The sequence below is a fragment of the Corapipo altera genome, unplaced genomic scaffold (genome assembly GCF_003945725.1).
Source record: "Corapipo altera isolate COAL_440 unplaced genomic scaffold, ASM394572v1 63, whole genome shotgun sequence".
NCBI classification, from domain to species: domain Eukaryota; kingdom Metazoa; phylum Chordata; class Aves; order Passeriformes; family Pipridae; genus Corapipo; species Corapipo altera.
Window position 1 is genome coordinate 4,573,925 of NW_020884928.1, and position 26,340 is coordinate 4,600,264.

General features: G+C 40.7%; 1 long non-coding RNA gene across 1 annotated transcript; it reads left to right on the top strand.

Moving 5' to 3' along the window:
* The first annotated feature begins 209 nt into the window (after positions 1 to 209).
* LOC113954460 lies at positions 210 to 7,214 on the top strand. Its single transcript, XR_003530204.1, has 3 exons — positions 210 to 264; positions 1,621 to 1,659; positions 6,105 to 7,214. It is a non-coding gene; the product is annotated as an uncharacterized LOC113954460 (long non-coding RNA).
* The last annotated feature ends 19,126 nt before the right edge of the window (positions 7,215 to 26,340 follow it).

Genomic DNA, 26,340 nt, shown 5'->3' on the forward strand with positions numbered 1-26,340 from the left:
CCATCTGGTCTGAAACTTTTGCAAATACTCTAATGCAAGACTGTTTAAAAGAGTAGGAAAGACTTCATAACATGGAAAGTAAAAGGATGGAAAAATAGAAAAGAACAACTATTTCCAACTTTTTAATTTGCTTGGTGCTAAGTTTCAGTGACATTCTTGTTAGACTTTTCGGAGTCCTGTAAGGGACCAGCCCTCCATGCAGAGCTGATTGCATGAAGTTGCTTGTGATGCAGACTGCCTGCCCATCTGTGTTCTTACCGACAGGTAGGTCCATCTGCTGTCCAAGAGGAGTGGACTAGCAATGAGATAAGAAATTGTTTTGCTCCCATCATCATCATTAACAGGCTTCTCTTAGACTTTCTGTGTTGAGGAAATGTAATTATAAATTTCTTGCTTTTTGTCATATTTCAGCATTTGCCCTCCAATAAGAGCAGGAGGGTTCCTTTGCTGGATATGTTAGCTGACCCCCCACATCCCATCTTAATTTCTTTCTAACAAGGCATTTCAAATGTAAAGTTGCAATTTAATTGCTGAGAGGCATTTGAGCATGCTTAGTGATACCAGAAACAAGGAACTTTGCTGATGTGCCTATTTGTTACCGTAGTAATTCCACTGTTCAAGTGGATGTGACCAGCTGGCCCAGCTTCATGCAAGAGTTGCTTATACTCAAAGCTATGAGGCTTCCGAGGTTCTTTGTGTAAATATTTTCCTTTCCAAATTGAAAAACAGGACTCCACATCTGAGTTGGATCTCTCAAACATCACTGAGTCAGTGTGGATGATTCCTCCACCTTTTGGGTTTCATTGTGATTTGTGTTTAATGATACACTTGTGGCTTTAGTTAAGAAAGGATTTTCCTTCAGTTACACATCTGCTATTGACAGGCAGCTAATCACAACAATTTGAAATCTTTGGGCCAGAAACACCATTGGTGTCATTTCAGTTGACGTGTACTGATTTCCTGAAGGCAGCTGAGGATGTGGCAAGATACACAGACCTGTCTTGCTACTTCTTTTACCTATCGATGGTTTGAGTGATCAGCTTCTACTGAAAGGCCATCCATTTTTTTTCTCTTGGACCATAGTAAATTTGTAGTCCCTTTTCCCTCTTTGTTGGTTTTTCCCTCTTCTTAATCATGTGTGATGTTTGGTTTGGTTTGGTTTTTTGCTTCCTGTTTGTGCGTGATCTGTTTTCTGAATCTTCCTCTTAATTCCCTGGTTTACTCATTTCTCTGTGCTTCCTGCAAAAAGTATTTTGTTTTTTATTCCTAGGTAACATCTGACCATCTCTTCTGTCCTTTTTGCTTGTCACCATATTCCTTGCCAGAGTCAGCACAATAAGAAACAATAAGAAACAAATGTCTTGCTTGTCAGTGCTTTTTCCACTTCCTGCTGTTCAGACTGCAAGGGTTAATTCTCACTCAAAATTCAGTCACAAGAACCCTAAAGAGGAATTTTTCACACTTGCCAAAACGTCCTTCCTCCATTAAAACTCCTTTTGAAATAAAATTATGAGATTTAAGTCTAACCTTGCCCAGGTGAGTAATCAAAAGAATTTTCTCTATTACTCCCCGGAAGTGCTTTTATTTTCTGCTGAACAAAACAAATTTCTTTCTTGCCAGCCTCCAGCTGTCTCAGAAGCAAATCACAGCAATTAACAGGTAAGACTGATATTCTGCAACTCGGTTGCCACTTGACTGCAGGATTTCATCAGCACTTAGCTGCTTTTTTCACTTCCTTGGGGTAGTGTTTCTGATGGTAATCACCTCATCTATCAATTACAGTGGGTGTCTTCTCAGCCAGGGTTGGGACTTTGCAAACTCTGGTCACTGTGAATAGTCACACTCACACCAAGAGAAGGTATTTCTGGTGTTTTAGCAGAGTAAGAAAAATGCAGAAATTTGGTATGGAGCATTTCTACCACCAAAAGAATGCCAGACAGAGGAAGAACTATATGGGGAAACATGTCCAGGGAATCAAGGAAACAGGGAAACACATAGGGATCAGGGAAATGGCAAGTTTACTTTTGAGTTGCCTATTGAGGTAACTTCCAACAACCCTGGCCTTTGCCCAGGACAAGCCACCCACTTAAAGTTTTCTGCATGTGATTTTTCATGCTGAAAAATGATCAGGAAGTCAGATGAGGCCAAGTGCAGCTCATTTAGATTTGTACAGCTAATTTAAATAAACTCAGTGGTTGTCTGTATGCCAGAAGAAAAAATAATTTTATTTCATGGTAGTTTTGTGTCAATAGGACTGATATTTTTCCAAGTTCTATTTGCACAGAGCTGTCTCAGCTGTCCTGAGCACCTGTGGCCACCTTTACCCTCACAGCAGACAGGAGCTCACAGTCCCTAAGAAACTCATTGGTTCAGTTTGTGGCTTGAAGGTAAGATGACATATTCCAAGGAAAGATCCAGACTTTCAGCAGATGCAACTAGTGAGTAATAGCTATTCTAGAACCTATCATGCACGAATCCTGGCTTTCTGCTAGAAGTAACTGTTTTTATGTATATATTTTTTGTTTGAATCCTTGGCACCCAGGGACTGACTGGATTCTGTCATATCCCAGAAAGCAAGAAGAAAAGGCAGAATTTAGCAGTTTTCTCTCACTAACAAACCATGCTTTTGTTGATTTATTGTTTATTTTGCTTCTACTTTAAAATGTGGTGCTTAAGAACTGTATTTTAATTGCAAATGAAAGAAACATAGCCTTCTTGCTTCCGTGGGATGAATGCCTGCCTTCCAAGAATGACTGAGAGGAAAAGGCTCTTTTGGCTTTCCCCTCAGAAACCCTGGGGAAGATGAGGAGCATGGACGAGCTCAGTAATGCCGGGGCTCCGTTGGGCGGATGGCGGGTGTTGTGACTCAGCCAGCGTGGGAGGCTCCCTGGCAGCGGCGCTGTGGCTGTGTGGGTGGTGGAGAGGAGGCTTGTGAGAGTGCCGCGCTGTGTGGGATCATCCTGCAACAGTTCCTCTGAGCTGGGGTGTCTCAAGGAGCCATTAAAAGCAGGCTGGGATCACTACCCTTTGTACAGGATTTCTCCCTTCCCTTCTCTGGGATCCGTGTTTGTTGTCATAGTGAGGGGACATAGCTCAGACAGCAAATGCTTGCTTTTATTTGACAGAAGTCTAAACAAAAATAAGGGCAGAACAGTCCTGCATAGTCCTAGAGAGAACCCTTCTCTGCTTTCAGTGCTTGCCTCTCATCCAGTGAAAATTCATGCTGTTGCACAGAACCGTGCCCAGGATGGCACACTGCAACCTGCCTTGGGGAACCACACTCAGGACTGGAGCTATTGGGACATAACAGAAAGAGGGACAAAGAGGGACAAAAAGAAGATACAGGAATAGAGGGAAGGTAGTTCATTTCTGGGATGAGAAGTGTAAATGGTGCGTGAAGAAAGAGAAAGAGAGTTCAAGAAGTGTTTGGACAACACTCGCAGGTACGTGGTGAGATTTTTGGTGTGTCCTGAGCAGGGCCAGGAGTTGGAATCGATGATCCCGGTCGGTCCCTTCCAACTCAGCATGTTCTATGGTTCTATGATACCTGTACTGCTCACAATAGCCACAATAGCATGCTATGACCTCTCCGAGGCAGAGGAGAGCAATCTCGTAGCCAGGGAGAAAGGACAGGTTTCTCCCAGGACTTGAGCTAACAGTGCTGCATTTGTGGACCTCTGGGGTGCTCTAACATAGAGCTTGTCTGTGGTACCAGCATATCCTAGGGGTCTAAGAAAAAGCTTGTGTTTGATTCATGTGCCCTGCACATCAGCAACTAGGTTTTCCTGTCTACCAAGATATTTCTACACAGTTTTTAATCTAAATACCAGTAGATATGCATATTATCATATGTTCTTACACAGAGAAAGACTCAGAGGTGGGCTTTTGCTCACCTCTGTTAAATGACCGTCTTTATGACAGTGCCTTAAAGGGAAGCCCTTCAAGGAGAAAGAATAAGAGTGCTAGTAAGAAGAAACTCAGTCAAATATCTCCTAAAAAGGAAAACAAACATCCAGGTACAGAAGGCATTGATCATGCTTCCTGTGTGATCAATGGGAGTTTTGCCAATGACACAAATGGGAGTGAATTGGCAGGAAAGAGAATGGGAAATATTTGTGGAGAAGTGCATCAGCTTTGCATGTGTAGAAGAAAAAGCAGCTGCATTAGCAACTGTCCCATTAGAGGGTACTCAGGGGAATCAAGATTCATTGCTTCTATCTTCCAGGCATTAACTGTACATTTTTACTCTAACTTCCAATTAGAAGATTTAATTGGACCGAGTCCCTTTACCCCCTTCCTTGTATGCAATCTAATAGGCTCAAGACAGAAGTTAAGTTTAGAAGAAATGAGAGAAGTCTCACACAGTAGAGTGTATGAGGGTGTTCTTTCTTCAGAGACTGAGATTACTGCAATCCCTCCCCAGCAAGTGCTCCCCAACAAGGGCAGACCAAGAAGTGACAGTGTTGTCAGTGTCTCCAGCTTGACATGCATTTAAACATGACCTTCTCTGCTGCACATACAGCAGACAAGGGGTATCAGCCCTCAGCCATCTCACTCTACCACATCTTTGTCATTACCAAATGACAAAATTTTATGAAGATATACCAAGTACAATGGGTGGGACATTAAACACAATTTGCAAATTTGGAGGCCCCTTCTGAAAACAGGATCTCTGATGGTAAAAGTTTGTGTGGGAAGATATAGCAGTGTAAGTGGGAATAGTCCATGATTTCTTGGGTTGGCAAGTAAATAGTGAGTGCTCTTGAGGATACTCCAGAGTGCTGATTCCCTGCAGGACCTAAAACTGATCCCTTGAAAGAGTGGATTGGCAATCGCAGCTGAAAGCAAAACTTACCAGAACACCAGATACTGTGTTAGATTTAAGCTTTCTGGATTACCAGAAAGTTTTTCTGATTAAATAGAAGCATAGTCAATGACTCTACTAATCAACTAGATTTCCATATGTGATGTTATCCTCTTCATTAACCAGATTTGTTCCTTCATCTCAGTTCTCTAAAATACCAGCTTTGCTGAACTACTAATTCTTACTTTCCAACAACCAGTTATGAAAAACTGTGGTTTTGAAAATATTGCTCTTCTGTGAGCAGTCTCAGCCTTCTGCAGTAATGATATCCTAAAATACTCCTGGAGAAAAATGTCTACCCTTTATTACAGAACCAGATGCTCCTTTCAGTAGTAAAGGGACAGTTACTTGCATGGCACCCTTCTTTATTAGTGACATGGAAAAATTAAGCAATACTAAAATATGGTTACAGCAAAGATGTCTTCTGATATGTAATTTTTCCCCTCTTTTATGTAAAGAGCATATTTGTTTTTTACATGAAATACATTCTGAATATAGGAAAAGAAATTGTTGCACCAGAAAATAATGCAGAGACACAAAACAGAATAATATGAAGAACTTGGTAACCAAAGGACTAAAACAGATTAGGTAATAAAATGGGGTAAAATGTAATTGCACTTAAGGGAGAGTGATGTAATCTTTTAAGGTAAACTGGGAATTCATAGGTTTGAAATGAAAAAGGAGAAGAAAACTGGAGTGTGTCACTCAATGACAGTGGTTGTAAGCAATAATTGTCATGCAATTGTGAAAAACACAAATTTGATACTAGCATATGAAGCATTTGCAGAAAAAAAAAAGAGAAAAGTATAAAAGTCGTTGTACAATATAGATTATTGGAAACAGTTCTGGCTATCTGTGTGCTAGAAACATGAATTAAAATTAGAATTGGTGGAGGGAGTGAGGATGGCCAGAGGAATAGAGATCACAACAGTTGGTTGGTACAGCTTAGCAGACGGGCTGGGTGGAAACTGGGAGAACATATGATTGTGCTCTATAAATGTGTAAAGGACATATGTAGTCAGAGTAAGACAAGCTATATAAGCAAAAGAATCGTATAAGCACAGAACAAATAAATACATATCTTAAGAGGGGAAAATAGGAGAAGCGTGTTTCCAATTGCTGATAAGGTTCTGGAACAGCCTCACACAAGAGGTGGTTTCAGCAGTCTGAACACGGTGAGTTTATGAGAAGTGCCTGAAGTTGCAGAATAAAGGACACAAGACTTATTTTCCTATTCCAGTTCATAAACTGTGTTTCCTCACTTTCACATACAAGTCAGCAAAGAAGAGACAACAAAGACTTACAAAAGGACAGGAACTTCCAACCAGCAGTCCAGCGAGACGAACAGCCACAGCCAGCTAACCATGTGAATGACCATTGCAATGGCTTTTCTTCAGACAGCCTATAAAGAGTCACCGTCTGACACCAGGGAGTAAACTGTGTGAATCACTGTCTTCCAGTTAAATGTCAACACTGCTGCAGTATCTCAGACAGCCACTTATAGGAGGGATCCTTGGTTGGGGCCCAGCAGCAGAAGTCTGTGCAGCAAAAAACAGACAGAGGGTCCTCCCTTTGCTATACACACCAAAATGCTGCAAATGCAACATTCAGTTGCTAATGTGACAAATGTCAAATTCAAACTGTGTTTAACTGATTCAAGCTTATTATGGAAAGTTTCTAGTCAAGGCAGCAAGTCCCTCTCTGGAACAATTTCTGTTACAGAAGAATCTATGAACTAAAGGGTCGGGGACAGAAGTAATAAAAAATTATTGGTTTATAATAAAAGAATCAAAATGTTTGCATTGGCTCTCCTATTGGCTCTCTGAATAATCATTCCTACCCTAAAACAGGTAATTATTTTCTTTTGTGTCCATTAAAACCACCCTTTCTGGTCTTGCATCACAGATTTTCAATTCTGATTAAGCTTCAAGCACAATTTTCTGTCAGGAATTGGACTTTCTCAGAACAAAGCAGTTTTCTACTGTGCACTGTAACTATGTTCTCCATGGCTGAGTAGCAAAAGCTGCAATTCACCCCCAGCACCCAGTTATGCATAGTATGTGGGGAAAAGCAGTAAATTAAAATGACAGAATTGTCCTCAGACTCTGAATATTATACTAAGCATGCTTTGGCATCTTATATTTAGAGTGAGCTATTTTATGCTCATTTCCTCTTGATACAGTTTAGTTAATAGCTAAATTCAGTCACAAAACCACTTGTAAATAAGCACCTTGTTACAGATTACAGTGTTCTCAATCCTCATGGCTCTTCGACCCAGTCTATCAGCCAATAAAATCTACCAATACAGTATATAATTTCTGTCACGTTTGAGTGTTTTTATACATTAATGGAGCAGCTTGTAATTTCACCATATAGGCTATGCACTCCTGGATATACAGGATATATGAGATAAATAAGCTGTCCAAAGAAGACATTTGTATTGGATGTTCACTGTTGGTTTCTTCCCATACTGCCCTCAGATGCAGAAGCTGCCCTGGGAAATGAATGTGCCAGGATAAGTTATCTGGGGCTCATAAAATCTTTTTTAGAAGATTGAAATAAAGTCAGTGCTTGCAGAAGACAAATCAATTGTGACATTTCTGAATAGAGTGCGATGCATTTAATTAGCACAAGACATACTGGCAAATGCTGAATTACCCAATAAATCACTGAATGCTGGAACCCATACAGAGCCAGGAATCAGCTGTCTTGAGAGATGTACAGCAAGTGATAATAGGAAGATCTGGCCATTTCTCCTCCATTTTCTGCTAAATTTCTTCCATTTTGACATTTGCATGCCAGACCATTTTAATTATTTTAAAGTATGAAAGAATTTCTCCAGCCTAATCTGAGAAATCTGTGCCATTATCTGCATCTGCTGAAGAATTAAACACATATCTTACAATATGCTACAGTTCTGCTATTCAGTTCAAGGCAAATAATGGGATTTTAGCATCTAGGAATAAAAGTATTTATAAGAAAATGTGCAAAGCTAGTCCTAAGGGAAAGCATCATAGGACAGGCCTTGTAGTGACCACTGACATTGGCCTTGATGTGTCAGGGTCTCCCTGTGTGATGAGCAGAAGGGGCTTCAGGCTTTTTGCGTCAGGGAGAAAGGGGAACGGTGCTTCAAGGTTTACATGTGCAGCTGTGCTGGAGATTCCTGGCCAGCAGCTCTCTCTACTCTACAGCAGAGTTATGATCACGTCTGTATACATGTAGGCAGAAGTGTTGTCCTTAATGCACAGTCCCCATGCACTCGGTATGCCCTAGCAGAGCTGCTGATATGCCTGGTATGTGACGGGAGTAGTTTGATAATAACTTTTATTAACGCATAAGAAATCTTTCCAAGTGTTTACTATGCTCTCACCACCTTGCTACCAGAACTCCTCCCTTTTATCTTACTTCTCTGTACTCCACTTCTAAACATTACAAAAAATTTGGAAGCTAGGTGTGGTTTTCCAAAGACTTGGGCACCTAAGGTACTTCAGAAACAAGGAAAAAAAACCCAAACAAATAAATTGTAAGATCCTAAGCTATATACATGCTTTACATCAGATTCTTGTTTGCTTGTTGCTATAAAGCTTAATCACAGCTTAAAAATACGGTTGTTTAATGGGGAATGATTTTGCTGTTTCAAAACACTTAGCCTCAGGCTAGACTGAGCTGTCTTCAGGAATAAGATACAAAAGACATACACAACTGTACTGCTGATTTTGTGCCTATAGTGAAAGAAAACTGCATATGCAACTACAGCCATGGGATAAATATTTTGCACTCATTAGAATGTCTGTGATTTTTAAAATTTGGCATTTCATGATATCCAGCCATGCAGGAGTGGCCTACAGTCCCTGCCTAGCATCCTTCATTAGGCAAAAGACCAGAACATAGCCTCTTCTCAAGAAGAAATACAATTGCTTTGGGTGTTGTTGGTATTTGATATTTATTTAAATCTGTGTTTATCACTGTGTTTATCAGTATAAAATAAATATAAATTTAGCTTCATTGCCTAATTTCTCTATTTCTCCTGGCTGAATATGTTCAATTCAACATTGTGAATATTTTATAACTCATCCTTCTTCTGTAGAGAGTTTATTTTATTGTCAGTTTTACATGGTCTTGTGTTTGTGTTCAACCTAGTTGATATCACTTCCCTGTGACAGATGATCTAAACCACTCTACCAATCTTAGAAATTATAGGTACAACTCAGATGACACTTTTGTCTTCTCCTTATCCTCAGGGAATCAGTAGGGTGTCCATTGGTGCTGGTTGAGGTTGCCCAGGAGTAGAATTGGAAAAAAATAGACTGAGTGGTTTCTAACTTTTGTTTCTGTCCTGTTTATATAACATCAGCAACCTCCAGCTTTTGAAACTGATTTAAATTGTTAAGAGTAATTAGTCTTTGAAATAATTGTTGTAAATAATGATAATTAGCAAATATGTACAATTATTCTTATTTGGGGAAAATTGAAACAGAGGAAATTAGGAGACCTTAAAATAATATCCTAGTAATTTAAAAATCAGAAAATCAAGATCAAAGCAGCAGTCTGGTAGATGGGTAAAGATGAAAGTGGCGAAATCCTCCTATACCCTCTCTACCCTCTTGTGCCTAATCCTATAGAAGGCTGATTTCCCTCAAGCTCCAGAAGCTGCAAGGTTTCCTCTTGCTCTGAATTTCACTAGTTCTCTTGAATGTTAGGGTCTTTTAAGGCAATGAAGCACATTGATTCCTCAATTAGCCATGGAGCAATACACTGCCTTCCCTTTCCTGTAATCTCTGCTTTATCTGTTTATGAAGGCCACGGAAACAGGTGTCATTTACATTCCTCTGGTTCTCTGTGTCTTTCCTTAAGTTCAGAGCAGTAGAACAACAAAACAACAAAACAGAGATGTGAGTCCTTTTTATTATCTATAAAGATGATTATATCATCGCTTACTGAGGTATTAAAGTTTTTATCATAAACAGTCTGCCAAAGGCCAAGGACCTAGAAACCCATTACTGTACTCTTCTCTGAGTGTGCTTACAAAACAATGTTTTCCGTAAAGAAATAAATGGTTAGAAATTCTTAAGCTTCTTAAAATGGAAGTATGTGTGAATTAATGTGTTTAAACTAGTTGATATATATAACATATTAACAGAGGGATTTCCAGCTTGAGATATTGCTCGGGTTGGGATCGTCCAGATAAGGGATGCTACTTTTCAAGCACATCCTCCTCTATCTGTCTTCCAAACAGTGACTGTTATGTTGTGTCCCATAGATCTTTATACTGGGATGAAAAAATATATCCATGCACACTGATTCCTTAGTCACCAGCATAGACAAAATCGGAGCTTCCGTCCCAACTCCCCAGCCTTTTGCTTCCATTGTAATGCTGCATTATTTCATCGGTAGACACTGTTTCAATTATTTTTTAAAGCTGACTGCAAACAAGCACCTGGCTAAAACCTTTGTGAGCCTCTGTGCCTAAAACTACCCATGCAGAATTACACAGAGCACTGTCAAAGCAAGCATAACACCCAGCAAGACCACATCCCTCTTCATCCCCTTCATTCCCCACTGCAGTGCATATTGGAGAGGTGACCCAGTATATCCCACTGGGGACCAGTGCCGAAGGTGCTCTGAGAGGGAAAGGGCTTTTGATGTTAGTGCTTCTCGAATCCTTCCTCCCAGCTCTCAGGCCCCAGGGCTTTCAGATCAAAGCTGAGGCATTACTGCAGAGAGCAGAACGGTTTGCCAAAAAGAGAAAGGAAAGTCTGCCAAAAAGAAAGCTCACTGAGCTTTGGGGTGTGTATTAGAAACGTCACCTTTGGTTCTCACTGGAGCTCAGGAGCCCATGCAGACCTGCTTGCCATGGGAGCACCACCTGTCCCCCTCCCAGTTTTTCCTAGGGCTCCTGCAGCCTGGCCTTAAGAACAGGGAAGCTACCCCATCCCAGAAAGGGAATCAGCTTCTGATCCTGATAAAACTCAGACACAGGACAACAGACATCTCTGTTGAGCATTTTATATCACTTTGACTTAAAAATTCATAGTTCTGAGATAAGCTATTTGCTACAGAATTTAGACTGCTATCTTGGAGTAGCCAAAAAAGAATTTTTTTGCCCCTTCCTACTAAATCCTGGTAAACTTCTTGTCCTAATTGTATTACTATTCTGTTCCTCTCCTCCCTGTCACTAAGTTACTGCTTTTTTCTTTTGTGTTGTTTTGAGTCCCCATCATGATGCTGGTAGTCCCCAGTAGGGTGTCAGAAGCACCCAGATCATTTTGTGCATCCTTATGTTTGTGTCAGTGCCATTAGTAAAAATTTTAAGCATGCTACAAGACTTGTGTTTTGGGAGTTCCACCAGTAACTTTCCTGTTTCTTTTTCCTTTGCCAACGCAGTCGGTTTCTGAGCAAATTTATGATTTTTACACTAACAGTGATCACTTCAGTAACAGCTTAACTTTTCTCATATGGCACCATACGTAGATTATCTTAAATTTAGATAAATGAAATTTAGGACAGATCATCAGCAATTACCATACAACTCCTCAAAATATCAGGATAGTTTGGCTTTATCTATTCTGGAAAAAAAAGTATTTCCATCTCATTTCCTGTATGTTTCTATATCTTTCACTTTTTTTCCCTTAAGAATTCTTTCTCAAGTCTTGTATACTGTTGATGACCCCCATAATTATAGATTTTCAATTAATTGATTTTTGATATGTAGCACATCACTTCCCCGAATAGTTCACTTGAGACCCTTCATGGAGAAATTCCAGTCCTTTCTTACTTTTGCATAGGGATTTGGCTTCCACTTTAAATGTGCTATTTTCTATCTCCCATCTTTCGCTGGTGCCAGTGAGACTTGAATCTGGCCTTTTGTTGGAAGCAGCAAGCGACAGCGTGTACACAAAGCTGGGAATGCAGAGAGGGGCAGATGGGATTTCAGAGGCTGTTTTTGATAATTTGTCCTTACACATTTGTCCTAGTACACATGAGGCATAATAGTAAGCAAAAGAAGGGAAAATTAATCATCTTGCTAATGGACAATTTGTCTCCTGGATGGTCCCTAATGAGGGGGGTCCCTCACAGGCTGTTGTCTTTGTAGAGCTCAAGCCCCATGAGGCACTGTATGTATTTTGCTCTGTAATGCAGAGTTTACCTGCTGCATTTGCCTTTTAGAGAAGCTGATTGTGAACTTCACTGAGTTTTTTCTGGATCATAGATGTCTGACCTACCTGAGTCAGGGAAACTGCCTGGTATCTGTACAGGCTGGGGGATGAAGGAATCAAGAGCAGCCTTGCTGAGAAGGACTTGGGGGTGCTGCTGAATGAGAGGCTGGACATGAGCTGGCAATGTGCGCTTACAGCTCAGAAAGCCAATTGTATCCTGGGCTGCATCACCAGCAGTGTGGCCAGCTGGTCAAGGCAGGTGATTTTGCCCTTCTACTCTGCTCTGATGAGACCTCACCTGCAGTACTGCATTCAGCTCTAGGATCCCCAGCACAGGAAAGACACAGGCGGGTTGGAGCAAGCCCAGAGGACAGCCACAAAAATGGTCAGAGGGATGGAACACCTCTCTTGTGAGGAAAGGCTGAGAGAGTAGGGGCTGCTCAGCCTGGAGAAGAGAAGGCTCCAGGAAGACCTCCTAGCAGACTCCAGGCAGATTATAAGAAAGATGGGGACAAACTTTTTAGCAGGTCATGTTGCAAAAAGACAAGGCATAATGGTTTTAAACCAGAAGAGGGTAGATTTTAACTAGCTAGGAAGTAGACAATTTTTACAATGAGGGTGAGGGACTCTGGAACAGGTTGCCCTGTGGATATCCATCCCTGGAAACATTCAAGGTTAGGCTTGATGGGCTTCTGAGCAGCCTGGTCTAGTTGAAGATGTCCCTGCTCATTGCAAAACTGTTGGCTCAGATGACATTTAAAGGTCCCTTCCAACCCAAACTATTCTGTGATTCAATCATTTTCATAGTCAAGAACATTCCTTGCTAGTTCTCTTTCTGCAATACCTTGCACTAACAAAGAAAAATAAGCTTTAATTGGTTATATTAAGACATGTATTTTATATATTACATTTATTGCAGCTATTGTATCTTCAAAATACCTTTCTCCTTATCACTCAAAATATGAGATGGCATTGACTATATATATATATTGGCAGAAATGAGAGCAAGTTAACAGGCTGATGGCATTTTAATTATTTTATTGAGATGGCATTGGCCCAGCATGCTTGTTGGAATTTACAAATGTGCGTTGATTTATATTTTATTTTGTAAACCAGGCCCAAGAGGCTGACTAATTAGAAACATGACTCAAAGCTATAAGGGGTACTTATTGATTCAGATCATGAAAAGACCAGAATGATCAAAAGTAAACATCTATCTCCCTCTTCATCTGGGGTTCAGGAGGTTAAGTGCCATTTGTCTCAAATCCATGGCATTATCTCCCTCGGTAATGGAGCAGACAATTAGCATCTACATCTATCCAGTTTTAGTATGCAATGTATTATTTAAAACAATGTGCTTTTCGTGATTAAACCATGCACAATAATCTATTATCAACTCATTTCATTAGCTGATATTTTGCTTTTTTCTCCCCTTAACTTATATTTTTCATTCTATTTATTTAGAGTTTGAAATTAAGGCTTCATTTTAGAAGAAATAATATGATTGTCTAAATATACAAATTTTGTGCTGCACATCTAATTTACATACTGTGGCAGCATCTAATCACTTCATTACTTACTTGGGACCAATTTTAAATGGCATCAACACTTCAGTGTTGCCACAATGCAGCAAAAATGCTAAAATGTTAATGCATTCATGGGGTTGCCACAGAAAAGACAACTCAGAAGCGTTTTATACTGTCTGGCTGCTCCAGGTCTTCACTGGAACCTGGTTTCAGGATTGAAAAGGAAGGCAATGTGCATGTTGAAAACAGAGAGATAATTCAAACCCCTCCTGAATGCAGCTGAGAGAGAATTTGTTTTCTGGGGAAGAGAGCAGGCAGCATCTGTACCTGCTTCCTTCTGCCCCATGTTCTGCCAGGGTGGGACCAGCTTTGAGCTGATCTGGGTGCATTCTTCTGTGCCACCAAGGTACTGCAAAGGGACATTCTGTTTTCATGGATGTCTCAGATTCTTAGGCACCTTTTTCAGACTGAAGAGTCTAAAGTAAGAACTGTGAATTACTTTTTAGTATGTAAAAAAACACAGATAAATGTCAGAGTCTTTAGAGTACTCTTCTGTTGCCCTGGCAGTGTTGTCTTACCGTGGTGCACACGCAAAGCCAAGCTAATTGCATTAGCACTGGGGTACAGCAAGAAACATATTGGAGCTAGGCTTGGAAAGCAGTGCTCACAGGCCTATGCCTGCTGCAACTGCCTGTGCCAAAGCATTCATTACTATGAACTGGAAATATTCGCACCCTCCCACACACAAGGACTGGATTGAGAAAGCTTCATATTGCAGAGTTATTGAAATTATTAAATAGAAAAACAAAGGATGTCTCATATAGGAGACTAACTGATTGAGGTTTAGCAGTGCTAATGGGAAGCAGGACTTTCCATTCCAGATCAATAGGCTTCAGTAACCACAGCCACCAAATCATTGCAATCTCATTGCTGCTCAGTGCCACAGCACAAGTGGCTTAATACTCTATACCTTCAGAAGAAAATAAAAGGTATTTTCTCTAGTGACAATTTTCATAGCCTCACGTGTGAGACCAAGCATTGAGCAGCCTCAGCTTTCCTTGCTGGTGCAGGGACCTGAAGGTGCTCAGCATGGGGTGCACTTGTGCTCTCTGTGCTGCATTCCACTTTCTTTCTCAAAGGTGAGAGTTTCAAGTTGGAGCTCCAGTAGTCACAGGGTGTCAGGCAAAACTGCTTTGGATGTCTGCCTACTTTGTTCCTGCTCAGTGGATGACCATTTTGAATAAGAGTGGGAGCAGTGGCATCTGAGGACATGGTGCCATGGAGTGATCCGCAGGTTACAGACACAGCTAAAAGGTTTCTTCCTCCCCCAAGATACCCTATCCCAGCTTGTGACCAGTCATGTAGTAGTCTAAGTCAGGTCACTTCCAGTTTGCTCTGATTCAGGCTTTGGCATGGCAGAGCCGTAAATGACACTTACACGGCATCTATTTACAAAAAAAGGAAAAAATATCTGCAGACAGCTTTTAAAAAACAGGCTTCCATAACCAAATCTGATTTTGAGTGCAGCCTACGAGACAGATGATTTAGTTGAGCTAATCTAACAATTACCTCTAGGGAAAAAAAAAAGTGTTTGTGAACAAGTGCTTTAAAAAAAGCTCTCCCACAGTGGAAAAGAATGGGAACCACTGCTTAAAGCTTTGTCAAGCAGAAATTTCATTTACAAAGGACTTAAAAGAGACATTATCATGTGGCTAGAACAGTAGGTTGGAATCATCCAACTAAATATAGCTATCCATATCTGAGTTGGTCGATGGAGGAACGCTTTATATGATAAGTAGAGCATAAAGCATGATTCCTTTCTTCCTAAAGGTGTCCAAATTAGATGAATCTCAGCAATTAAAATACTTGTTTCTCACCAGAAAGGAACCTCCAGTGACCAGCTCAGACACGGATCCTTGCACTATAGATGAGTGAAGATAAGTGAACAAACCCTTCTCAATGTGACAAGTATTTTTGCTTTTTCAAACATTCTTACCATTGCTTTTGTTCAATGAAATGTTTGAACTGCAGTCACCTTGCCTCCTTACTCTTACTGTTTTGGTCTGTACCTTATTAATTTCTTTGTGCTGCAAAGGCTGTCAAGAGGACATTGTTCTTTGCCTGACATACCTACTTACTGCAAAGCACTGTGTACACTACTGTATAAATAACATCTCTGGAAAAAAATGAATAATTGAAAGGGATGGAAAACTTTTTTCAGTTGACTGAAATAATCTAGTAGAAGCTAAATGAAAACAGAGTCTATTGGGACAAAATTTCCCAAGCATATATCTTAGGAATTCATTTTGGCAGTTCTAAACAGAGTTCTGTAAAGATACAAACAAGTCAACATACGGTTTTAGAGAACACAAGTGGTTAATAACAAACCATGGAGCCCTGCTGCAGCTGAGGATAAGCTTATTGATGTCTGTTTCTAAAAGTCTTCCATATGTGGAACAACCAATAAGAGAACTTAAGGAAGCCCGTTTCCTAATGGACCAAAGTGTTTTATTTTCTATCTAGATTGTGAACTGCTTGGGAGCACCTTTTCACTTTTCTTGATTGGTGCTGAACCTGCAACCATTTCCATGGTATAGCACTGTCCCACTGCCTGCATTGACACAAATACACAAGGATTTTCCAGGAAGACACTTTGAGTCTGGGTAAAGGGCTAGTCAGGTTCAACTTAGATTGCACTAGGTGAGGGATCTGTGGTGAAGATTCATGAGGAGTGGATGGCTTTTGAATATTACTGTAGATTCCTTCACTGGTCATGAACAAAATCAAATAATTTTTCTTTTCCTTTGTGTCCTGCTAAAGATTTTGGTACCCTAATCAGACTTCCTTTCGTGTTTTACACCTGTCTTATTTAGATTAAAAACTTGATGTGCTTTTTACTGTAGTAGCAGGCTGATTGTTGCTGGATTCCTCACACTCCTCCTGCAGCATGGGGTCCCTTCCACGGGAGACAGTCCTCCATGAACTTCTCCAACATGAATCCTTTCTGCAGGATGCAGTTCTTCAAGACCTGTGCCAGCATGGGTCCCTTCCATGGGGTGCAGTCCTTCAGGAACAGTCAGCTCCAGCATGGGTCCCCATGGGATCACAAACCTGCTCCAGCATGGGCTCCTCTCTCCATGGGGTCACAGGTCCTGCCAGGAGCCTGCTCCAGGCTTTCCATGGGGTCACAGGTGGGCATCCACTTGCTCTAGTGCGGGGTTCTGTATGAGCTACAGGTGAGTATCTGCTCCAATATGGACCCCTATGGGCTGCAGGGGAATCTCAGTTCCATTGCCTTGAGCACCTCCTCCCTCTCCTTTGACACTGACCTTGGTGTCTTCAGAGTTGTTTTCTCACATATTCTCACTCCTTTCTCTGACTGCAGGTTCTATTCAGGATTTTTCCCCCCATGTTACCTGCGTTATCCCAGAGGTGCTACCACCATCACTGATGGGCTCAGCCTTGGCCAGCAGTGAGTCCGCCTTTTAGCCGGCTGGCATCGGCTCTGCCAGACATGGGGAAAGCTTCTGGCACCTTCTTACAGAAGCTGCCCCTCTGAAATACCTCAAGGGCCATCTGAGGGAGGCATCATTCCAATGCTTAGGAAGTGGGAGAGCTGGCATTCCTGCAAGCAGCAGTGGACACCCACCCCAGGCCCATCCTCACCTAGGTGCAACCAGACAGGGTCTTGGCAGAGAAGAACAAGCTCTGCAGCAACAAGGTCTTAAGAAGAGGAGCAGAGACTGTCCATTTGGACACACTACCAAGTAGTAGTGTGCTGGGTAACTGGTAAATGCAGGCTTTCAGCCTCCCCCTCTTGTGAATGTGCTTACCCCCGTGGATAACCCCGTTTTATCATCTTCATATGTTTGTGTAATTTTTGTCTCACAGATAGACAGGGTGTTAGCAAGGCAAATACTTCCCTGAAAAGTAGCATCTTCTGTATGCCCACATCAGTACTGTCTTTTTTTAGCTCTAGAGCTGAGCATTTTATTTTGTTTGAAATAATAAGTTTGGGGGGGTTTTTTTCAAATTTTTTCCTGGTTTGCATTGAATATAGTGTTTGTGGGGGTGGGACTAAAAGAGAATTTTGTTTTGTTCTAGTGACTGATATTTTCAGTAACTGTTTTCTGCCCATGGCTGTGTTGTTGCTAACAGTCAGACTTGGCCCTTCTACATTTGCTATAAACTGGACCATGAGATCACACAGGTGATAAAGCACTTCAACCTTTGCAGACTGTGCAGGTTGCCAATCAGTATTAGGCATTAAATTGTAGCTTCTCACAGTATGTATACCCTTAAGAAAAAAAAAAGAAATGTATTTAACCTTTTATATAAATATATATTTATCTTTTATACACATTTGAGCCACTCATAAGGAACTAAGAAAGGTGGTATGAATTTGTAAATTATTTATTACAACACATGACTTCCTACTCCAATAAAACCCCCTCACATTTACATACAAAATGCAGCCAGTAAGAAAAAAAAAAGTTTGGAAAATAAATCTACCCAGACTAGTACATCTCTCCTCCCTACCTTGCCTCTGCTTTTCCTCCATGCTCCTGGTTAGAAGTTCAGGGACCCAGAGACTGGATGGTCTCTGGAGCTGGATGTCTGTCTTTGAGGGAAGCTCTCAGAGCAATGCACTGAGACAGGGGGCTGCTGCCCCCACCTGCTGAGACATCCCTGGAGGAGGGCAGGTAGCAAGTGGCCTCGGTGGCCATCAGCAGATGCACTTCCTGCACTTCCTCTGCACTTCCTGGCCATGGAGACAAGCTTGGGGTCATGTCTCAGTGCAAGGCAGCATCTCTGAAACCCCACTTACTGCAAAAGGCACATGCCCCATAGTCAAGCATGTTGTCCTCAACTCTGCTATATACTTGAAAATGCATTTATTTAGGTATCAAAACTAAACATGCAATAAAGACAGGCCAGTCATTCTTCTGATTTTGTGTCATTTTCTTGTAATAAAGATAATGGTAAAATATCAGCAAAATATGAAAAACAGGGCTTTTTAAAAGCTTATTGCTATTGACTGGTATTTATTTTAATTCTTAATGCTAGGTCTGTAAAGAGATGGTCACTTCTGACCTTGAGTTACAGCAGAGTCCTTACAAGAAAATAAACTCAAAATCTTGTAGCAATGAAAAGCTAGGTGCTTATTGGGAGTATTATTGCTTCTACATTTCATATAGCTGCTTCATCATGTTCCTTATATTGGCCAGTGATCCCCCAAAGACTCCTCTCAAGTGTATTGGAGGTCAGTCTGACCTTGTTGAACTGCCTGCCAGCAATTTTACTTGCCAAGATCAAGGTAATCAGCATCTGGAAGTAGCTCTCTCATGATTGCAAGAAGATACTATATAACCTATTGTTAAAGATGAGAAATAGATGAATCATCCTGATGGATCACCAGAATAAAGTATCAGTATTTCAACTGATTTGGGTCTCTTTATGTAGCACTGTGGTGCCCTGTACAGGCATACATCCACTAAGCTGTGATTAGGTACCACAGGGTGACCACAGTGTATACAGTCGTATGAACCTTCCTGTGCACACAAGTTTCCTGGTTTCAGCAGCAGTTTCAATGCATGCAAAGGGCAGCAGGTGGCTCCTACTTTTAAATGACAAAGAACTCCTAGATCCAGCCTGCATAGAGATGGTACTGCAGTTCATGAATCAGATTCACGGGGAGGGCTGTCTAGTAAAATTTGGATGCCCATAGCCTGTAAATGATTCTGAGTATGTGGAAGAATAAGTTAAAAGATTGTACAAACAGATGACCTGGCAACATTAAATGATGACAAATTGAAAGTTAAATGCGAGTAGCAGTATTGGAGGACATTACTAACTAGCTTAAATGGCAAAAGTTTTTATGTATGACATGATGCCAAAGTGAGTGGGTGACAACGGAGGTCCAAATACCAGCAGGATTTATTAATGTTAATATTGCCTTGAAAAGTACTTACCAAACATTTAAAATCATGTTTTCACATTCCTCACTTAACTGCAGTCCCTCACGTCTGATTTCCATTCCAGATAAGTTGGCAGATAAAATGGATGGGTTTTCCCAGGATTGGATGTTAGTTTGTGTTATTTGTAGACATTTTCCTTTATTGCCTGATGGTCTCCATTGCTATGAAGCTGTATCCTTCAAATACAGTTAATCTGTCTCACTGTATGTGTCCGTAGTTTTCTGTTCTGACAGATGATGGCATGATCCTAGACTAGGCTGAATGCCTTGCTGTTGGCAGTGGGACATTACTCCCACGATATAGGTGTTCCTGTTTTCTCCAGGTTCACCAGGAGACATGATGCCTAAGCTGCCTCAGAGTGGTTGGTCACACTGGAGGTTGGGGGCAGGTTCAGAAGTAGCATCTAGACCTTTTGAGTCCATTGGCCTTCCAGGGACTTGCACCACCTTACATCCCCTCAAAACATTTGTTTCTTCCACTACTGTGCCATATAGCATCACAGAATGGTTCAGGTTTGAGGGGATCCTGAATGTCACATGGTCAGAGCTGGACTAACTTCAAAGCTAGACCAAGTTGCTTGACTGCCCAGTTGTGTTTTGGGTGTTTTCAAGGATGGAAATTCCAGAAACTTACCGGGTAGCTTGTTCTGGAATTTGTTTAGTTTCACTGTTAAGATACTTTTCCCTATGTCTTGTCAAATTTCTCTTACTGCATGTATCTTACTGATATATTCCCTATATCCTCACAGGAGTTGGTTGAAGAAGACAACAAGACCTTAACCTGCTCATCTTCAAACTGAACAAATCCTGATTTGTGCTCCCACCCTGTAATTTTCTTGTTATCCTGTGGAATCTCCCTTTTGTTAATGTCTTTACTGCACTGGGGAACGCAAATCTAAATATAGCACACCAGATGTGGTCTCATTAGTGCTAGAAAGAGGGGAATAAACACATCCCTCGATAGAACTCATTGCAGACTCAGGTTCAGCTGCCCCTCCACCAGTGCCCACACTGGACCCAGCCTGTGCTATTGCAGGGGTTATTTCATGCCAGATGTACAGCAATACAGTGATTTGTGAGCTAGATCAGGTACAAGAAAGGGGATGGTCTGCCTTTTGAGTAAAATTTGGTGTGATTAGATTTGTGTAAATGGCATACAAGGTGGTTGTAGTGCCTCTCCCACCGTACATGGTAAGATGTGCAGGGCACTTCACACCTTTCTATTTAGTGATTTAGGATTAAAGGAAACCCTGCTTTACTAAGACAGACAAGGACTAAGTACAATGTGAAGAGGGTTTAGGCTTATCTGTTAAACCGAGTTCACAGTCTTTTACTAGTGAAATGAACACAGTAGGGGGAGGAAGAAAACCCAAACAAATAGGAAGGCTCACATGGACTACAAAGCTTCTTTCCTCTCTGATTTTCATGAGAACATGCAGATAGGAGGTAACTGTAACTCTGTTAGTCTCCATCGTGGAATGAGACAGGGCACAAGGCAGTAATGAGGCAGCATCACCATTATAGCAGTGGGGCAGCATCTCTGTAACACATTGAGTCCTCCATACCACACTGGCAAGGCTCTGTGCTGTGGTCAGTGGGCAGCAGGAGGCTACTCTGTGGCTCTTCATTGCTCAAAGGCAGTGATATGCTGTCAGGCAGGAGACATCTGTTCTTGAGAAATTATAATAAGAAAAAACTTATGGTCTGAAGAGTGCTGGGACCAGTCCTGGTCAAGAACTGAATGAGACAGAGCTTATGTGTGCAGACTGATATTGCATGACAAGGATCATGAATTACCTGTTAAGGAGTCATTAAAATCTCGCCAGCTTGATAGGCAACGTTTTTACAATGAGTTGAAAGCAGATCAAATATTAGACAAGCCTATAATTTCTCTGATACTTTCTGTGGTTTTATAGTCTTTTATTTCTGGGTTGGATTTTTTTTCAGTTTTAGTTTGTGAGCCTGTGTGTGTGTTTCTATAATTGAAGCAAATGTCAGGTGACTGTCTAAATTCCTTTAAGAGAGTGCTCCCAGAGGCACAGTGTCAATAAACTGAAACATGAAGGATTATAATTATCTGTGATCTCTCTAATAGAATAATAATTTAATATGGTTAGGCACAAAGGGTCAGTTCTGTGGTTCAAATTAGCATGTCTCCATCGAATTAAATGGAGCTCTGACAGACTTCAGCAGCTGAAGAAATAGCTCAGTATCTTCAGGCAGATTGTGATTTCAAATAGGCAGTTCACCTTAAAAAGTGTGTTCAGCAGTGGTGCACCCAAACTGCATCACAGAAGAAGATGTCACTCTGTAGAGTGATTTGCTACTTCTTTCTGTATGGCAGTCTGAAAGTGTGTGTGAGCTTATTATATTGTTCAAAGAGGAATTCCACAGTGCCAGAAAGTGAATGCTGGTCTTTACCATCAGCAAGGTGCTAAATAAGGTACAATTTAGTATAAGGAATTAGTAAAATAAGACAAAACATCTTCTCTCCCATGAATGTAGAAGTGTTTTTTTTGATTCCCAGAACATAACCTGTGTTGATTGGATGACATGACATTAAAACTGCTGACATCCTCGGAGATGGGCTGCTTGTTTACAATGTATTGAAATTCAGATCCATAGTGTCTGAGCAAGACTGGCTGCAGACAATTTAATATTGTTTTCCTTTCTCTGAACCATTTCTCCAACAATGGTACTGGCTTCTGCCAATGACACAAAATATGTCTGTGCAGCAAATTCAGAAGCATGTGCTGGCTCAGGGGATTCATGGTTTCTATGATCCATTAACCACTTTACGCTTTTATATTTTTTATTTTCAGAAGATAGATCTCTAGTAGACTGGTCATTTAAAGAGGCTTGTGGGCTAAGAGCTAGGCTGGACCATGCTGAAGCCTCATGACTCCACCTCCTGGCTATTTGGAGCTGAACATAAAATCCACCTCTGATGTTCCTGTGGTCAGGAGGGGAGCAAAGATTTGTGGTTTAAGGCATTGCAGATAGTTTGGACAGAACCTCCTGAGCTATGGCACTCATTGTTGTACTGATTTATTCTAAAGGCATACTTGGTTAATGTACATCGCCACCCTCTGTTACTCGAAGGAGACAGGCTTGAAAAGACAGCAGTAATTTTGAAATGGGCCCATATCTACTCAGGCTTAGAAACTTCATAATTGTCCATTTCCTGTAAATGATAGAAATGGAAGATAATTCTGAGTCAGTATGAACTGAAGATTTGTGTCATTTAAGACTCTTTTTCATACTGGAAGTTCCCATACTACTTGCTGCTATGTGAAATGTGGTAGTTATTCCACCATCAAACAAACACAACTGATATATTCAAGCACAGACTCAGAAAAACCTTTAAAGCACTATCTCAATGTGAAAATCAAGCTGTGCAATTCCTTGTTATGATAAAACATATGGGTCCGTGGAGACCACTTACTCTTTGGAATTTGTGTATGGGACACTGAAGATGATGCCCTCTGATGACTGACCTGTTTGCATATGGCTACAGAACACAATTGGGAAGAGGAACAATGTTGCATCACCCAGGGTATGATCATTCCAAATAAAAGTTTTGTATTGGTGTGAGACAGAAAAACTGCCGAGATGTTTTATGGCCAATGTGTATTTTGTCATGATGCCTGAAGATAGTGATGATTTCTTCCTATCCTGTTAGAAGGCTAAAACTTACAATGTTTTCTTTTTGCGAGCTAAGTTTATTGCAAAGAAGATCTATATGCCTTAAGATATGAGAGTTTCAGGGCAAATGAGATCTATAAAATAAGGAGCAGCTCAGAAAGAGTTAATGGGGAATCAGTGGTGGCTCTGACACATTCACTTACAAGATCTGAGGAACATATAACTTCACCAGCAGGTAGAAAGTTCAAAGCAAACAAAGGAGATGGTTTTTGCATACTATGAGATAATCTGTAACCCCTTGAGTCTGGATTCTGTGAATACTAAGAATTTGCACAGATTTCAAAACACAACTAGATAAAATTCACTGAAAAGAACCCATGAGCATCCTTTAAATGGAATGGCAACAGCTCTTGTTCAGAAAATCTCTAAGCTACAATGTTTTTTGGAGTCAGGGACAGAACTCAGGGAAAATATAACTACCTGCTTTCCTTGCTTTAGTATTCCTCTGTTGTTGACCACAGTCAGGAACAGGATGCAGTGGTCAACAAACCTGTGATCTGCCTCAGTAACACCAGTCTTGTGTTATGTTGTGCTGCATTATTGGACTGGATCTCAAAATTACTGTAAAGACCCATTATAACTGGAAAAACAAGGGACTGAAGGACCTCTTCTGAGACCCATCTCTTGTTGTTAATTTGCTTGTTCATTGGAGCAGTATTTTCTGCCATAAAAAGTTGCAGATCTAGACCACAATGTATTCGTTCTATTTATCTTCATTGAAATGCTAAGGCATTTTCAAAGGCTTGATAACAGTTGAATAGGAACCTCAAGTACATGAGTTTTGAGATGGAGTCTCCATTTGCATGATCCTTCTTCCTTGCACTCCAAGCCAACAAGGTAGAGTCATGCTACAAATGTCAGATAAAGCTAAACCAATTTGCATTATCTGAGGTTTACATATATGCAATCTTGTCAAATGAAAGCCATAACAAGCCTGATACAACAAAGGACAGAGTGCGCTCCTTATGCTGTTTGTAGTGGGAGCATATAAAGCGTCATCCCTCCTATAACGGCATTATGTTTAAAGAGACTGGGAAAGATGCCCATGTTCTAGCAATTTTTTACTCATCTGTGTTAAACAGAAAGCAAGTTACTGGCACAGTAAGAAGTCAGACTTTAAAAATGGTAGAAACATGAGTCTTGGACCTGTTATATATACATACATTTATCAACCCCCACAGGAGAAGAAAGCATATTATAGTGATTACCCACAGTGAGGAGCTGCTAGAGTGCTAATAGCAATCTGTCCTCTTGAGCTTGCAGAGCTCTCCACTGAGCCTGGAGACTCTTCTCACTTTTAATTTAAGCATATTGTCTCAAACAGAAGCTTTGTTGCAAAGCACAAAAAGGTATTTTTATAAAATGGTCCAGACTGAATTGCTGACTACAGGACAATTCTACAGCTTCACAATAGGAATTGTAGGGTTCCTGCTGTCTTCTTAACTACATGATAAATTGCAAATCTCTTACTTCTGTGCCACAGACTCAGAGAGCATTGTGTGATCACCATTGCTTTTCTGATTTAATTTTCATGGCTACTGATGCCCATATAAAAAAATATCTCTGTTTATGCTCAGGTTTCCTCAATTTTTCTCATGGGTTATATAGTACAACAGTCAGATTGGCAGTTAATGTAAGCATATATCATGTATGTAATGTTAATCACATTTTAATTCTCTATGTCCATCACATCTGTCATCTCAGTTTGTGCACTGTAGCTATGAGGTTGTTAATCCCATCATCAGGGCTCTGGAGATCAGTTTACTCAGGTTTGCACAAGGCCTGGATCTGCACAATTTTGTGTACATAGCAGTGCCAAAGTTTTCTGTTTTCACACAGAGTTTGCAGAGTATTTTGCTGTGCAGTGCAAGGTGTATGTACCTGTTCTACTTTTCTTCTACCTACTGTCTATTATGGTTGGAAGCTACCCTCAAGTGTGAGCAATATATGGAGGCTTGTTTTCACCCAAATCTCTGTGACTAGTGTTTTTCTTTGTAGAGGTTCTCAGGGGCATCAGGGAGTCAGTTTTCACCACTGTTAAGGTACAAGGAATTGATGGAATTTTGTTTGTTTGAATATCTCACTGGGGACCTTAAGTTCACTGAAATTAACAGAAAGCCTGGTACTGGCTACAGTGAGATTTTGTTCCAACTCAGGAGTGAAGACTTTGCGCTGAACACTGTGTAACTTGAATAGGTCAGATGAGGAAAATGCCAGATAAGAAAAACAAGAGAGTAGATGTGAATATATGACCACAGATGTAGGGGCTTTCATGAGAACCTTTCTGTGCTAGTGAGAAACTGAGCTGGCTAGTCTTCTCCTAAGCCTTGGCCTTGCTGGCTTGTAGGTGTAATCTGATGGCTTCTGCTCCTCAGTGAAGAGATTGAACACATTTGAACCTAAAAAGAGACCTCACCAATGATTATCTCTGAGATCCACCCAATAGACAGTTTTAAATCTTTTTTAGTTTGTGCTTCAGTGGTTCATTTAAATGTTTTTAATCAGGATGTCATACTATATCAAGTAAAAGAACCTTTGGAAATCTAAGTGTATTATGTCAGCTGTCACTTTTTATTAATTAAGCTTGTCAAAAATACTAGCAGTATTTCAGTGTTAAATGCTAGCATTTAAAACTTTACATTTAACAGGGATGCTATTGTTTTCATTAAGGTGTGTTTCTTATTTGCATCTCACATTATACTTAAACCAGTCTTTAACAATAATACATATGTCATGCTCAATCTTCCCCCCGATTTTGCTTAGGATGAGTGCTAAGTTAACAAACCAGCAGTCAACCATGTGTCACCTTTTAGCCTTTGGAATTTTTGCCCACCAGTAATACTTTACCTATTCGTATATCTGCATCTGTCATTGTGAGCATCAAACACAGACAACTGTTATAAAAAAGATAGATTTTGGTGTAGGCTAAATATGTTCTGCATGCAAAAATTTCAGCTCTACCAAAAGCACCTACAGATGCTTTTACAGATACCGCAAAGATAATCACAGCATAACTCCTAGATTTTGATGCAGCCTCTGGCTCTTAACTCCTGCATTTACCACAAGTATTGTTTGGTGGAGTTACAATGTGTCTACATTGGTTAATATTTA